This window comes from Chenopodium quinoa, unplaced genomic scaffold (genome assembly GCF_001683475.1).
Source record: "Chenopodium quinoa cultivar QQ74 unplaced genomic scaffold, ASM168347v1, whole genome shotgun sequence".
In the NCBI taxonomy this organism is placed as follows: domain Eukaryota; kingdom Viridiplantae; phylum Streptophyta; class Magnoliopsida; order Caryophyllales; family Amaranthaceae; genus Chenopodium; species Chenopodium quinoa.
Genome location: NW_018744367.1, coordinates 403,289 through 420,225, shown reverse-complemented (window position 1 = coordinate 420,225; position 16,937 = coordinate 403,289). Strand labels below are relative to the sequence as shown.

General features: G+C 36.9%; 1 long non-coding RNA gene across 1 annotated transcript; it reads left to right on the top strand.

Moving 5' to 3' along the window:
• The first annotated feature begins 4,398 nt into the window (after window positions 1-4,398).
• Window positions 4,399-8,076, top strand: LOC110696470. The gene is made up of 3 exons (XR_002506290.1): window positions 4,399-4,744; window positions 6,549-6,776; window positions 7,351-8,076. It is a non-coding gene; the product is annotated as an uncharacterized LOC110696470 (long non-coding RNA).
• The last annotated feature ends 8,861 nt before the right edge of the window (window positions 8,077-16,937 follow it).

The following is a 16,937-nucleotide window of genomic DNA, read 5'->3' as shown; positions in this document are numbered from 1 at the left end:
CCTGCATCAAGGTTGCATGACTGTCACCCTTGATGACATTGCTTTCCTTACTTGTCTATCACCTTATGGTGATGAAGGCCAACAAGTCAGAGTGTTCAGCCTGATTGAAGGCGATGGACCCTTGTACAACATATTTCATAACCTTCTAAATCAGATATTAGCAACATCCAAAAGTAGCAAGGTCGCCTTCAATGCCTATATTTCATACTTTGCATCATCATCATACTCTACCAAAGTATCGCAAGAGGAAGAGATACTCTTTATTTTATTCGCTCTTACTCGCTTAATGATTTGCAAGTCCGGTGGTATTTCTGCAATGTTATTACCACTTGTAGTGAACATTTCTCATAGAAAATCTTTTGTAGCTCTATGTCCAATTTTATTAGGACAATTATACAAATGTTTGTTTAGATGTAAAGAAACTCTGTTTGCAGGTCGGAGTTTATAAAATGTTGGTGGCCCATTCTGGTTGATCACTTGTTGGGGTCATCTCTACACCACTTTGTGTATGGAGAACACTAAAGAAGAAGTCAAGAAAGTGATGGCAGATTAGACAACACTATACTCATCTAAACTTAATTATAGGGAGAAAACATTAAAAGTGGACTATCGCTCATATGCTGAGATTTGTTTCAACTATTTTGACCACCAAAAAGTCCATGACCCCAATCTTGTTATGCATTGTCTATTGAAGTTAGACCCTTTGTCTATTAGTTGGTATATTATGAGCCAAAAAGACAACCCGGATCCTAACAGTATTTGGGTCTTTGATGCAACTCTAGAATAGCTCAAGAAAGTAAGCATGAGGAAAACCTTTAAGAGGGATTCCCCATTCTAGTGTTCTGTATTAGCCTCTAGAGATTTGCCTACAGAAGAACCAGATCACTTTGATTTTGAAGCCTATAATCCTTATGTGGTAGCCAGACAACTTGGTTTGTGCCAATCTCTTACCGTTCCTTTATTCACCACATGTAATACACTTTGGGACTCTAGGCCAAAATTTCATGAAGAAGATGTTTAAAAGAGTGAATCCCTTACATATCCTACAACTATTTTACAATCCGAAAAATCCAGCGATGTGGTGTTGAGTTATCTCGAGTGGTGGTATCATGGACCACTTTAGGCTCATGCTGCTAAAGATGCCAAAGCACACTTTGCTGTGAATGTGGGAAACTATAAGGGTATGGTTCCTTCTCAATGTTTTATCTAATGACTTCTTTTATTTCCATTCACAATCTACTTTTCTAGGTAAAAAAAAATTGTTGTGTCTTCAATCAAATTAAAAGGCACGACTAATTACCATCAAATTGATCGTTCATCTGAGATAGCCGTAGAGTTTAATTATAAGCCTATGGCCATAGATGATTCATACAGAAGTATCATCCATCCCCACACTGATAGGGTCAGATTGAGAAAGATGATCTCTCTTTCAACCCCAAGTTCCTTACAGAAGTCAAGGAGTAACAGGCATAGGAACATCCCCATATCAAGTCCTAGCACAAGATCACAATCTGCATTCAAGACAGATTTAGAGATAGAAACTACTAATATCCCTCTTACCAGTAAGTTGATTAGCTCTAATTTGTCCAAGATTCTTGCATCTTGTTACTCACTCTAACCTCCTTCATATCAGGTCTGACTCCCAATTTTAAAAAGAAATGGAAGTCTCCAAAGAAAACCACACCTTCCTACCCTGTTTCAATTGACAGTGATGAAGCTTGAGCCACGTAAGTGCAACGGCCTCCTACGGCTCGCACCCTCAACCCGACCCAAACGGTCTTAATCCCGAAGCTTAGTCGGGACTTGACCAAATAAAACTAGAGTATTACTAACTTAAAGGTTTTCTCACTAATGATGAGATGCCTTATTGAATTCAACTCAAGTGATTTTTCCCAAACCCAAAACTTGGGTATTTATAGGGAAGGGAGCCTTGATCTCCCTTCTCCCATTATTTTGGAGATTTGCATAATCCTCCATTTTATTTTAATCAAAAACAAAATAAAAATGCAAGGCAATCAATAAGCTCCAAGTGTCACATGGAGGGAGAGAGTAGGTGAGGACCATTCAAGGGGGGACCAAATCCCCTTGCTCACCAAGCAATCTCTCAATTTTGGTCCCCACACAAAAACTGCATCACCTCGCCACGTGGCTGGCTGGCAGCCTGCCTTGGCTGCTAGCTGGCGCCTAGCACCAAGGCTAGGCAGCCGAGCCAGCCAGCTCGCAACACATGCGCAGCCAGATAGAATGCAGCCAGCCAGCACACGCATGCGCTACTGCTGCTGCTTGGTGCGTGCTGCTGTGCGAGTGGCAAGTGCTTAGTGCTGCTCGCTAGCAAGCACGCACAACCAGCTGCTTGGTGCTGCTACGCTAGCTTGCACGTATAGCCACACACAGGCACGCATGGATTGCGATGTTGCGTGCTGTGTTGTGCGACGCCCAAGCATGCTACGATGCTAGCGATGATGCAGCTGGTGCTGTTATGCTAGCAAGCACGCCCAGCTATGCATGCACAACCATAGCACACGCACGCATGGCACGCATCTTGCGATGCTCGTGCTGTGCAATGTGCGTGTGCTAGGTAATGCTAGGCACGCTAGCACGTATGCGGTTTGGGACCTCGCATGGCTAGACCAATGCGATGCTACGGCTTGGCTCGTACTTGTCGCTTGCTTGATTCCACGTCTCTTCGAAACCTAAATTCGACTCGACTTGCGACGCTTGGTCTCGACGCTCTAAGCTCGATATCTGACGTCTTTGTTCGTAATACTCTAATGACCTATCTAATCCTTCGGATTAATTTGTCGTTTCGGATTGGTTATTCGATAGGGGTGCAACCCAAAGGGTTCAGTCAAGATTAAGCCGTAATATTAATTATGCATTAATATTACTGATCGGAAGCTACCTCCACCCAGGCATTCCAATCACTTAACCTTACTGAAGAATTAGCTTTCTAATTATTCTGAACTCTCTATTAGAATAATACAGTTTTTGGAAGGACACCATTCCTTTCAATCTCCCACTTGTCCTTCCGGACAAGTGTGCAATTAGTGTATAGCCTATTTCCCATGTCGCTTAATGCCTCTTCGTGAACTATAAGGTAAGATTCTTCGTCATCCTTACTACGTCCAGAAGTGTTTCTTGATTTTTGAGTTCGACTGTCAATAAGCAGATGATTTCTAAAATCCATCTAAGCACGGCCATGCATTTTCACAGTCTCGCTCTTCGAGAGGCCTTGTAAACAACAAAGACACATTCCCTATTGTTAATGGGGGACATTCCCAGTCTTGTACTACAAGCTTCCCTTAATGAGGGGACCTAGCCGCCCGAGTGTTGCCGTTATAATCCCCTTTACGGCAGACGTTTGACAACATCAAAACGACTAGTACTCAAATTATAGAACTTACAATACTCATGGTCGAGGAAAAAGGTTCCGATAGCTATAATGAGAAATGTACTTATGACGGTTTTTAAATCTCTTAAAGTAATCTCATAGGTCGATCCGGTACAGTTCCAAACTAGTACCCGTGCAAATGATTTATGACAATCATGTCCTCGTAGCACAAGAAACGGTGCTATAAATCATACTACACACTAATCTCAAGTGGTCATTAATCGTCCATCGTTTAAATGACCTTGATTAGGGATAATTTTCGATTAAAATATTCAATGTTCACTTTAACAGGTGTTTCTTTATCCAAGAGCTGTTGTGCTGCGATTGGTTCTGTTGTGATGCGCTGGAATCGGGTAAGAGCTTTTGAACTCTTCTTTGCTCGTTCGGCTTTGCTGTTGTTGCTCATGCCTTTTCGCTCAATCAAGTCGCCTCAAATCTTTTGCAAGGTTGCTCGTCCGCTAAGGACTTAGTGTACCTGCATCTATATTTTGGACTATAAGACTTTGCTCATGTTTATAGTTTCCTTGAGGTTGACCCAAGACTTGGTGTTACTTGACTCATTGTGTGACTCAATATGTTTAAATCAACTCGACTCAATGTAATGTGAACGTATGTGCAGACTCAACTCAATGTGGTATGACATGACTCAATATGCAGACTCAACTCGATGTGATGACACGACATGACTCAATGTGCATTGACTCGTGATTGCATTGTACAATGATTGTGCTCGTACACTCGAAAATGCAAAAAATCAAAAAATTTCCGTCATTTTTGTGGAGGGTACCGAATTCTCCCGAAAAAGAAAGACTTGAAAAATGAATGAAGGTAGAGTGTTGGTGTAAAACACTACTACATTTTTAATCAAATGCAACGGCTAAAAAAGAGCTATGGAAACGGCTCATTTTATTTTCGTTGCATTAGATAAGCCTAATACAACGCCATAAACTTTGTACATCAAAAGGTGGAGCTAACGCAACGGCTTTAAGAAGCCTTTGCATTAGGTTTACTAATACAACGACCTGAAAGGCTATTGCCACGGCAGTGATATTAAATACTCCGTTATTATATTTTTCTCATCTCTCTCGTAATCTCGTTCACTCTCCTCACTTCCTCACACCTCACCACCTCAGTTCTCTCTCCTCTCTCTTTCTCTCCTTCTCCCTCTTCTCTTCCTCAAAGACGAAGGCAACCATCGCCGCAGCCACAACCACATCCACTACCATCGTCGCTCACAGATTAATTCTCTCTCTTTCTTCTCCCTCCTCATTCACTGATGGACACGGTGGTGATGGTGGTCGCGAGTGATAGCGACAGTGCGATTCGATTTTTAGGCTTTTGATTGGTGTTTAGGTATGAGCTTCTTTAATTAAACTTTCCTCTTTAAATTTCAAATTTAGGGTTCCTTTGCATAATTAATATGTCAAATTTTTTTTTATTTTTTCGATTTAGCCTTCTCTCTTTATCTCTCCTTTTTCTTCTTTCTTGCTCCTCTCTAATTCATCTCTTCTGCATTCATTAGGAAACAGACTAATCTACCAAAAAACAAGTCCATGTTTAGGCTTTGATTTATATGATTTCAGATTTATGTCTAATTTTGGGGAATTTACGAGTCTTATTAACTATTGTTGCTAGGTTGTGTGATTTTGATTGCTTTATCTTGTGTTCACTGGAAATGTTTTGATGTTTATTTTCTAAATTTTTGAGTTATTTGATGTTTTCTATATATTTTAACAATGAGAATTTGTCTGATTAGGTATATCAGGGTTTAATTATAAGTATTAATTTATATATATTGTTCATTTTATTGTATAATTAGGGTTTAATTATTTAGATTCTGAGTTGATTACTTAATTAGTGTTATTTTTGGGGATTATTTGCTGTAAATTCTGTATTTGACTTTGAAATGAGCAGAATTTCAGGCAACTTGACTTAGGATGACAGTTTGTTCAAGTCTTGGTTAAAGGTACATGATTTAGGTGGAAATGTCTTTTTCTTTCTCTTGATCATCTTTTTCCCAAAACCAAATGGAAAAGGGTGATTTCTGATTATGGTTAGAACGGCTTGATTTCTGATTCAATTTTGGATTTTTTATTTCCTTTGTATGTTTGATTGTGTGATGCTGAGCAAATTCTATACTAAATGTGCATATGTTGAATTAGGGTCAATTTGGATGAACTTGTCTCTTAACCTATAATGATTTGTATGATTAGTATTAGTTGACTTAAGTGAACTAGATAATTGAATGAAGTATAAAATTTAGGCTGAATTGTCTTCTTTTTTTTTCTCCTCTCTATTCCATCATCATTATTGCTTGAATATAATTGAGACTTTCTTTGCCTTAAATTCGATCTATTCCAAGTTTCATGAACTCAATTTTTAGGGTTTCTTTCTTTTTACAATGTCTATGTAAATTGATTTTGCATTTCTTGATTTTCCATTTAAGACTATAATTAGTCATGAAATCAAAATTTAGGGGTTTGGGGATTTTTTTTCTTGATTTTCCAATGTAAATAGTTGTTACAGGTTTCAAATAGGGATGCAATTAAGCTTAGGCTGCTTTTAAGATTAGTCAAATTCATGCTGATCCAACTAGAAGGATTCTACTCACACTTAGTCTCTGATTCAACATCGAACTCCAGGTGTCTAGACTCGTGTGCTACTAAACTTGATATTTACTTTTAATTTCTAGATTATCTGTTTCTTCTCATTAAAAAATTTTGACTTTTGTTTTAATTTTAATGCTTTAAATATTATCAAATGATTAATGCTCACGATTAATTGTTTGAATTTAATTAGTGGTTGCTTGATACATGATTAAAGTTTATTAAATTTACATTGGTTGATTATTGTTATGGTGGTTAAGTGACCAAATTAAGCATTAGAATTGGTAATGTGGTTTCATACTTTCGAATGTCATGTCAAAAGAAAAAGTAAAGAAAAAAAATCAATTTCAATGTTAGGCAATGGTTGTTACTTTATTTATTGTTAAAGTGATGATCTTACTGATTTAATATGACAATATTGGCAAAATTAGGAATTTGTTACATTGGTTGTTGTTAGTAATAGTAAGTGAATTCAGCTTCCTAGTGTGGCAGTGTTTAAATGCCTCAACTAAGTATTCATGGTTAACTGTGATTCTTGTGTTCTATATCAGGCTAAGAGAGCTCTAAGAGCATTGAAAGGATTGGTAAGACTGCAAGCACTTGTTAGAGGGCATGCTGTGAGAAAGCAAGCTGCTATAACTCTTCGTTGTATGCAAGCTTTAGTGAAATTTCAAGCTCGGGTGCAAGCAAGGCATGTGCGTTTGGCTTTAGAAAGTCAAACTGAACAGCAGAAAGCTCATCAACAACTTCTACAGGAGGCACGTGTTCGAGAAATAGAGGTGATTACTTACTCTATTGTCAACGTCTATTATCTCTTTGGTTGCTTTGATTGGGACTGGGATCTGGCAATCTAAAAATATTATTAATCAGACCTTTGTAACCTTAATTCCTCTTTGGCAACCATCATTACTTGGATCAATTTCATGGTTTAATAGTAACCATGGTATTATACTATACATGAGACTAACTCTATCCAACATTTTAAAAAAAAAAAGCAATTTAAGAAATCTCTGTTTATTGACCCCTGCTTAGTTGCCAAGTGAAATTTCAATATGTTCTTGTCATATAGTGCATGCTTATTCTCATGTTCAGAATATTTTGTCATGTACCTGCCTATCCACATACACAGTTAGTTTTATTTCCATCCTACAATTCATTACAAAATTTTAGATATTAATTCCCTTAAGTTTGGAGTGTTGTTAGTAGATTCTTTTTGACAATCCATACTATGACATCTTAAAATCAGTGCTTGGTTTTTGGTAAAGCATGAAGTGTTTTGAAATAATGGGATGTTCACCCATTAGATCCGGCCTAAGCCTAATTATACATCTTACTGAATGTTTATGTATTCAGGAAGGATGGTGTGACAGTGTTGGCTCTGTAGAACAAATACAGTACAAGTTGCTAAAGAGGCAGGAGGTTGCTGCTAAGCGGGAGAGAGCTATGGCAAAAGCCTGACTAAACATATTACTGATTTGTTTGTGTGTTTTGTTTATTAGGGGATCTAGATCCATTGGGTATGTGTAAACAGCGCTAGAGGTGGATAATATTGAAGTTGAAGAAGATGCTTCATGAATTGCTTTACGAGAAATTGGAGAAGCAGGAGAAAGAAATGATAATGCGCTCCACATAATTGCCGAAAATATTGTTTGGCGGACAAAATGGTTTAGTTTTAACTTTTAATTGTTTTTTCCTTAGTTTAACTAGTGATAATTTAATTTTGTAATTTTCGTAATAGATAACAATGTACAAACTTTGAATTCATATTAATAAAATTCTAATCTTTTTTTTTTTTTTTGGAAAATTCTGATTTTAATAGTATTATTATTATTATTGGTATTATTGGCATTAGGTATATGTATTGTGTGGAATTAGGTATTAGGAACCGTGGCATTAGGGTATATGCATTGTGTGGCATTAGGTATAGGGAACCGTGGCATTAGGGTATATGCACCATGGCATTAGGTATAGGAAATCGTGGCATTAGGTATTATACCTAATGCCACAGCATTAATGTTGTTGTTGCATCAGGTATTGATTTAATCCACAGATCATTGATGCCGTGGCATTAGGTGTCATATGTCGTTGAATTAGACCTACTGCAACGCCAGTAGATGCCACATTACATGGCCGTTGCATTAGGCCTAATGCCACAAATTTTGACGCCTAATGCAACGGATTTGGGGGTTGCAATAGATAAAAAATGTAGTAGTGAAATGAAGTTTTTTGAACTTCCCCAAAAGGAAAAATATAAAAAGAATGAATCAAGTGATGGTGCATGTTGATTGATCCTAATCAAGTGTATGTGTTGATGTTGTATCTCATGGTGCAAGGATTGTAGCATCCTAGACTATCACAGTGATGACTCGAAAATGAAAGTATTTAGGTAACATAGGCGCAGAGGCTAAGTACTTCATACTTTGTGATGCAATGATGATTGTGATAATGAGTTATTCAAATATGACAAAGCATGCTTCAAGGTTGTATCAATATTTCATGACAAAGGGTTCCTAAGGGAAGGATTATTTGGCTATGTATCTGTGATGTGTGTGAAAGTGACACTAAGGTTAAGCTGCAAACGCTAAGGGTGTGGAAAAATATTTTGAGAAGAGCCAAATGATGGTGACTCTTAGGCTGGGTAGGTTAATGATGTAGGGGTCCAGCCCCCAATTCTAGCTCTAAATGGATAGGGATGAGCATTGGAGATCCCTTGAAATGATCATGTATGAATGTGTAAATGAATGATTATTACGGCCGCACCCCAATGTGAGGTTGCCTACGTATTCGTTAAGAATCAGGCCAAACATAGCTCTAGTCGAACCTCGCACAAGTGTGTGTATACCTTAAGGAGGTCTTTCAAGGGTTGTAACGGGGTTAGGCTAAAGGTTGAAGAAGAAGGGATAAAGGCTTAAGAACCTAGATAAGCCCCTAAGGTGTGCAACCTTGCATTTGAATCTTGGTATTTGTATGCTCGAGGTTTCTCACTTTTGAACTCTTTTTTTTTTTTTGCTGCATTTGAGATTTTTATTTGAATTCTTTTGTATAAGTGTAGGCAATCCCGATCATGCGGTCTATCACTCACTTGGCATTCATGTTTCTCAGGCACGGTACCGAGCACTAGATAAGTAACGCTATCCAAGACTTGTTCATATCACAGACATGTTCATATCAAAGACATTGGAACACCTGCCCTTTTGCACATTTTTATTTCTATTTTCTTTTTTGAACTTTTAAATTTTTGGCACTTTTGGTAAAAATTACTCAAGCTTTTTGTATTTGGCTTTGAAAATTGCATAAGTTGCACGCCATCCTATCCCAAGGTTAGGTAGATGTGGGTTGAAAAAATGGAGGTCTATCGTTAGACGAGGCCTAAAGTGGTTTATCAAGAAAGGGATTGTAATTCAAAGGGTGAAGGTGATATGACGTGGCTACAAAGGGTGCCTCAAATCATTAGTATACCTTGTGCTTAGCTCGGTGTTGGTTTTATTTTATTTTATTTTATTTAATGCGATGCAATAATCATATGGAAAGAAATAAATGCTCATTTTATTAAAATGGGAAGGGTGAGAAAACCAACTCTAAGAAATAAATCTAAGGAAAATGAAGGGTGTCTATGCTAGACTTATTAAGGGAAAGGGGAAAAAAAAAGAAAAGTATCATGAAATCTTGTCGTTGAATCCTGCTTCACGCTTTGTGATTATCATCACTCGGTCTTCTTGCCAGCTGGAGGAACGGGAAGCTTGTTATTATCAATAAAATGTTGGATGGCCTCCTTTAGCTTCCAACAACTCTCAGTAGTATGACCCCTACCTTGATGGTACTTGCAGTGTGCATCTGGGTCCCACTTGGATGTTCTACTTTCAAGTGGAGGATCTTGCATAGGTCCAATGGGAATGATGAGTCCCTTAGCATGGAGTCGATCAAGGTATCGTAGCTCATCCCGATAGGGCTGAGCTCCTTTCTTAGTTGCCTTCTCGGCCCTTGATTATCCACGGTTAAGACATCATTGAGGTTAAAGGTACTAACATTGTTACTAGAGTGGGTGTGTTCGGAAGAAGAAGGATTGTCATTCTTTTTTCCTTTCCAGCCACTGTTGTTACTATTGTTAGCAACTTTTGATTTTCATAAGGTCATCCTCAATTTCAATGCCTATGTTATAAATAGCTTTGAAATTATTCAAGTTGCATTGATATTTCAAGTGTTTTTGATATTTTTCTTGGAGGTTTTTAATGAACATCCTTACAGACTCTTTCTCGCTTGGAACTTCGATCATTTTAGCAGAAGTTTCCCTTCACTTATTATAGAAAATAGTAAATCCTTCATTTTCTTTCTGTTTAAGTATTTCAAGTTCAATATTACATTTGTATCTATCAATAAAAGCATGTGTAATAGATTTCCATGTAGCGATCTTCTCTTTGGCTATAGAGAAGAACCATTGCTGACATATTGTATCAAGAGAAAGCGGGAAGAGTGAAGGGAAAACTCTCCTATCAGTTCCCTTGATGTCGATTGTTTCAAAAGCTCTTAAGTGAAAGTAAGGATTGTCAGTTGGCTTGAACTTAGGAATGTCATTGGCAGAGAACTTTTGCGAAGAAGTTCCTTATCCACTAAGATCCCTTTGGAGCTAATCCCATGGTACTTGTAGTCATTAGACATTTGACTCAAGCTTTCTTTTATGCGTTTGATGGTCTCGACTGGTACTTGCTTGCTAGGGTCGTTAACTTGATTAGTGAGCCCCTTGAGAATCTCGGCAAGTCCATTCATAGTTTCTTTAAGTTGGTCAACTTCTTCTTGACTGGCCATTATTACGAACTTTTTCCTGCGTCAAATCGGTCTATCAAAGAGTAGTACTTGAACAAAAGTGTTGTCCTTGATTAAACGTCCTTCTCTCCTTGACCAAACGCTGTGGAAAGGGAAATTATGGACATTCATTGTCAATCACATGACTCGAACTCGATTTAACATGCATAGATGTGGAAATATCATAGTGTATGAGGTGAGTGGCATGTATGGGGAAAGCATGTAAGATGAAGGAATGTGGAAGGTGTTATAAGAAGGAAAGTGTAATGTATGGAAAGTATGTGGGAAGGTATATGTGAATGTGAAAGGATATGAAAATTTGTGGGAATAAGATGGAACCTTAACTCAAATGATGGAAAGGACGACTCATGCATGGACCTAAGACATGGTCATGGTGTGAAAAAAGACATGTACCAAGTGAGTGCTAAGACTTGTGAATGAAAGTGATGTGTTCAAGACTTGTGTCATGACCATGTGAGTAGACATGTGGTTAGACTCATATAAAACCAAAGAAGACCTCGTTTATTCATTAAACCAGTTAATTATGAAAATTAGACTTAACATGAAAAGAAATAAAATAGGTTGGACGCTAAAAAGAACTCCTAACTGGACAGGCTGTAGTATTTAAGTCATAACGTTTGATCTGTGACTCTGATTGGGAGGAAACCAACTCCAAATAAAAGATAAAAACCGGGGCTACAGATCCATAGATTTTACAACTCGTAACTCTTTCTAAAACTCCGTCTATGACCAAAACAAGTTGACACTTGTGCATGATACGGGGATAAAAATCCGGGTTGACTCAAATAATAATAAAAACAAAAAAAAGAACTATGACTTGGCTTAATAAAAAGGAAGAGGGTTAAATAAGATAAATAAGTCCTAAAATTATTAATTCATCAAAAAAAAATTTAGACTCGATGCGAAGACTCAGAAAGGAAAATCGAACTATCGCAAAACGATGGAATTATCACATTGCGTTGGTTCTATCGCAGCGCGATATAAATATCACGTCGCAATAGAACTTACGTTCTGCGCTACAAGCCAAACTTTCATGCCAGAACTGGAACGTCAGTTTAACTTGTTTTTGGTAATTCTTTCAAAAGGGAAAACTATAGTCTTAGTAGGTCAAGTATGTTTAGACTTTATTAATCCAAATTAATTAATTAACTAAAGTCCTTTTAAGTCATTAATTAGTTTATTAAGATTTTATAAACACAAGTCAACACAAAAGGTTAGTTTAATCACAAGCAAGATATGCACAAATAAGGGATGCACAACTAGTCAAATAGTCACAATATGATGCAATGAGTTTGCAACCTAACCATGGCTCTAGTTCTCTAAAGTTCAAAAATGATGGTAGTCAAAGAGGGTCCATGGTTATGAGTCCGGATGCATCACGCGGAAGCCTTACCTTTGGAAGAGTTGGCGCATATGGATGGGACCCCGCAATTTAGACTTGCTTCCATGGTTTGGTGAATTCACAAACTCGGACGTACCTTCCGTTGCACGGAGCGTTCGATAGGGTAGATGGAGCGTGAATTCCCTGGGGCTAAAATCATATGTAGAACACATATGGGTTTAGAAAAGAAGGAAAAACTCAATCAGGAAGTAGAATCGGCGAAACAGTACTAGAATCGGTCAAAATAAGAAGCCAGATTCATGGCGCGATGTCGGAAGAACTTGGCGAGAGAAAACAGGAGCCATCGCATGGCGATGGGTCCTGTCGTCTCGCGACAGTTCCTACGCTTCGTGGTAGTTTTCTGTGTTCTTCGGATTTTCTATTTTTTGTAGTATTTTTTTTATTCTAGTTTTGAAAGATATTTCCCAATTTTCCTACGTGTAAAAATCCTATGTTTTGACGCATTTCGGATGGTCTTTCCAATGCTGACCTTTTTATGCTTATACCACAATGTTAAAAAAAATTACGCACAATGAATATCTAGAATTTTTCAAGTCTTATCCACTCATTCTAAATTTAATTAACAAAATAAATTTTAGGATTCAAACCTAGAAATCCTCCCCAGCGGAGTCGCCAAAAACTGTGGGGAATATTTCAAACATCAACTTTGAGCCCCACTGTGATCATGCACTTAAGCATGGTGGCCTCCAAAGGGAAAGAAGCTATAGATAAAAGAGTCGCCAACAAGTTTTAGGAACTTGTAAACCGTTCACGGGTGTGAAGGTTACACCCCATTCACGATCACGGAGATCGCTAACTCCATAGTGGTCCGGAACCATGACTAGATATTCGGGGATAATGGTACGAATTTAATCTTAAAGAAAATGAAACTGCCCTAAATCGTCCTCTACTTAATTCTTATGATATTCATGCGCGCTTTTCGATCAACATATATACCTACAACAAGTTAATCCTAAGCATATTTAATCTACGTCGGTTGATTATTAATGCACAAATAAATCTATTATTGGTGATCACTTGAATTAAAATCATATTAGGCTAAATCAAATTATTAATCACCTTATTAGGCGTGATTTCAATTACAAATTCCCTTTAAACATGCAAGAAAGGGCGTGATCAAGCAATAACAATGAATAACAAAGCAACATAATCAAGCAACATAATAATTAATATTGACACAACAAATAATCATCATAATCAAAACAATCATTAGCAAGATCCTAGGCATGATGCTAAACGGATTAATAATAAACCCTAGCATGTCACTAAATAATAAAAATCAAAGCTTTAGCCTAAACATGATACTAGAAAGGATGACATTAGAATATCAAAATAAGACCCTACAATGATACTAGAAATCAAAATCAACATCCCAACATGATACTAGGAATTAAAATAATATTCTAAGCATGATTTCTATATCAAAATCAAGGAATAAAGATATTAGATCTACTCACTTTGATGCCTCGTATCTCTTTCTATTAAAACAATACACGCGTTAGTAACTTCAAGAAAGATTAAATCAAACAAATAAATCAAATGAGAATTGAAATAAGGATTAGGGACCAAACCCTCAGAATTATCAACCATTCACGATGAGGTCGAAGGCAACTTCAAGAAGGGCTTGGAGTAATCAAGTCTCGCAGGTGTCGTATGGTCTGTTATGTGTTTAGGCTAAGGCTAAGAAAGAGAAGAAAAGCTTATAGTTTATAGAGAGGATTAGATGATGATTGTTGGTGATCAAGCTTGTTGATGAAACGAAGAAAAACGACCACTATTTATAGAGAAAAAACGATGAAAAAGATCAGAAAAAAAAGTCAGAATCCGACTCGGAGTAAAACGCCTTTCATCGCGTAATGATGATTACATCGCGGCGCGATGCTTGTATCGCTGCGCGATATTAGCATTGTTGTGCGATATTTCTATCGCTGCGCGATGCTTTTTAAAAGATATGATCCGTACGGAATCCGACTTCCAATAAAATTGGGTTAGTCGAATATCCGTACTTATCCTTATTTTATCAGAATTAAATCTATTAACAATAAGTGTTTTATCCGAAATAAAATTCTTAGTCTTTATCTTTTCAAAGAGATGATAAATTAGAACCTTCTAGAAGATTCTAGAAGCAAATAATAAATCCTAAGGGTTTTAGGAATGATGTTTAAGGTTAATGGACCATCCACATGGTCATTGGGTCGTAGGTAAGGCTCAGTTTAGGCCCAATTTAGTATTTTGGCCACAACTTTTTCGTTATAACTCAAATTTGGGCTTATAATATATCATTGGAAAGAACTTCTCAAGTCCCATCCAACTACACAATTATTGGACTAAAATTATGGACCAAAATAATCAGGCTTGGGCATTTTTATAAATTGGACACGAAATGAACTATCTTGGGTTTAAAGGAACGAAATAAATGATTTTGGATTAAAACATATAAGGAAAGGTTAGGAATGGCCAGGGCTTAAGGAAATTCACGAGACTCTTCAACGAACGCGATAATCAAAGACGTGAATAATACTCATCACTGGGTTTGGTTTTTGGGGAGACACAATCAGGTGTCTACACCAGGATACTTCAAAGAGCCATATTCTTTCACCAAATACTAAACGTTGTTCTCTGGTATGAACACTGGCAATGGCACTATTGCTTCATTTTGTGCTTGGCCTTGCTCTCCTTGATCATCGTCTTGTAATTCTTCATCATTGTACGTTATTTCTTCATGAATTAACTCTTCCGCCATTTTAATTATTTATTCGAGTATTTCAAGAAAAGAGACAAACTCGGAGAGTTGATTTTTAGATAGAGAAACTAACTTGGCTTAATTAAGAAGGAAAATTTGAGTGAAGTAACTATACATATTTATAATCACCCTTGCGTCACTCCTTGACGGTTAAAATTCTCCATCACTTCAACACTTCATGGTAAAACCACGTAACTTTCCACATTCTTGAAATCATTTATCCAAAAATTTGATTAAGGGGGATAAATTTTTGAGATAAATCGTCACAGAAATTACTTGGTAACTTCCAATTCCAAGTTAATAATTACTGACCATTTAATTTTATTGGGAGTTTATAAGTGTCTTCTCAATTAAATGTCAATAAAAATTATTGTCTTTCACTTGGTAAACCGTGCAAGTAATAATAATTATCACCCATATATTTTAATTACTAAACAAAAATCGAAATATATTTTTGTGGGTACAATTATAATAGAACAATTGTATCGCCTGATCACATAACCAAAACATTTATACTTTGCATTGAATATGTATTTAATCACACAGTTCCAAGTTTAAACAGCATAGAAATTAATCTTTACAGAGTTAAGACATGATCAAAAACATGTTTAAGTACTTAGCTTTAGTAGAACTAAGAACATGTAATAGATCATGTTTGAGCACTTAATTTTTTCATCAAAAGTTAGTTCATTGGGACAAAAGAAATCAAACCAAGCAAAACCTTATAGCCATGATCAATCCCAAGTGTGATTGGGGCTTTTGAAGCTTTTGTGTGCTGGTTCGAACATATTAGAAGATAAATCAGAGCTATCCCCTTGCTTTATTATCATCATCTTGCCCAATCTTCTTGATGGTGACTTCTTTTCTTTCTTTTACCGCTTTTTCTTCATGGGTTCACCTTCATCTCTTCGGAGCCTATGGCTCATTTTCTTCCTAATTGGTTCATCTCTCACCAGATCAGGATTGAAGCTGAAACATGCATTGCCAAACCTGGCCTTGCGATGGTGTTCAGCATCTTCTGCCTTTTTAGCCTCCTTGTCCATCTTATCCCACTTTTCTAAAGCCAACACTTTTTCCAGCACTTGACTGTTCTCATCTCCTGAGCAAAGCTTCTCTATATCAGGGAACTCTATAGATAGTTCATCTATGTCTAGATTAAATTTTGTTGCCCCCTTGGGATGAGACTTAGCGGTGCTAGAAGTTGGACTTTCCATAGCTACGGTGAAGGAAAAGATTTTTGGGAAAATTTATTGAAGTTAGCTTCTTAGAAAAAAGATTTTAGTTGAGATAGAAGGTACACTTTGCGTATTTGAAGTTAAAAGTGATTTAATGATCTCAACCTATATCTATAAGTTGAAATAAATGTTCTGATCACTTTACATAATATGTGATATTTTGGAAATTACCTTGCGATTACCTTATAAAAAGCTATCAATAGTGTTATTTGATAAGCTTCATCGAAGGGTAATTTGGTAATTTCTTGCTTTTATTGATTAATTTCCAATTACTAAATTGAGTCCTAAAAGCTTTGTTTAAGGTTGCGCTTCTCAATTTCAATCGAAAATCAATTTCTTTTTTACCAGACTCTATCAAACCATTTGTATCGTTTTGTGTTTGAACAAAATCAAACGACACAATTTAAATAACTCTCCCTAACGCTTGGAAAAGCTGTAAAAACCTACAAGGCATCCCTTACACTATCTCGATCTTCACCAATTCACTCTTTGACCTTCCAATCTTTTCAACCTTTAATCATTTGAACTTTAAGAAGTACAGAATGACGTCTCTTCCTTTGCAAGAAGTGTTCAAACCTCTTTTAGTTAAAGAATGTTCAATTGAGGCTCATGAATTATGCGAATTGATAAGCAAATACCCTCAGAACTTTAGATCTGACTTCCTTTGGCATATTTCATCTTCAACCACCGAAGGCATCATGAAAGGCACAACCTCTATGGGCCAGCGTTCCATTTTGAT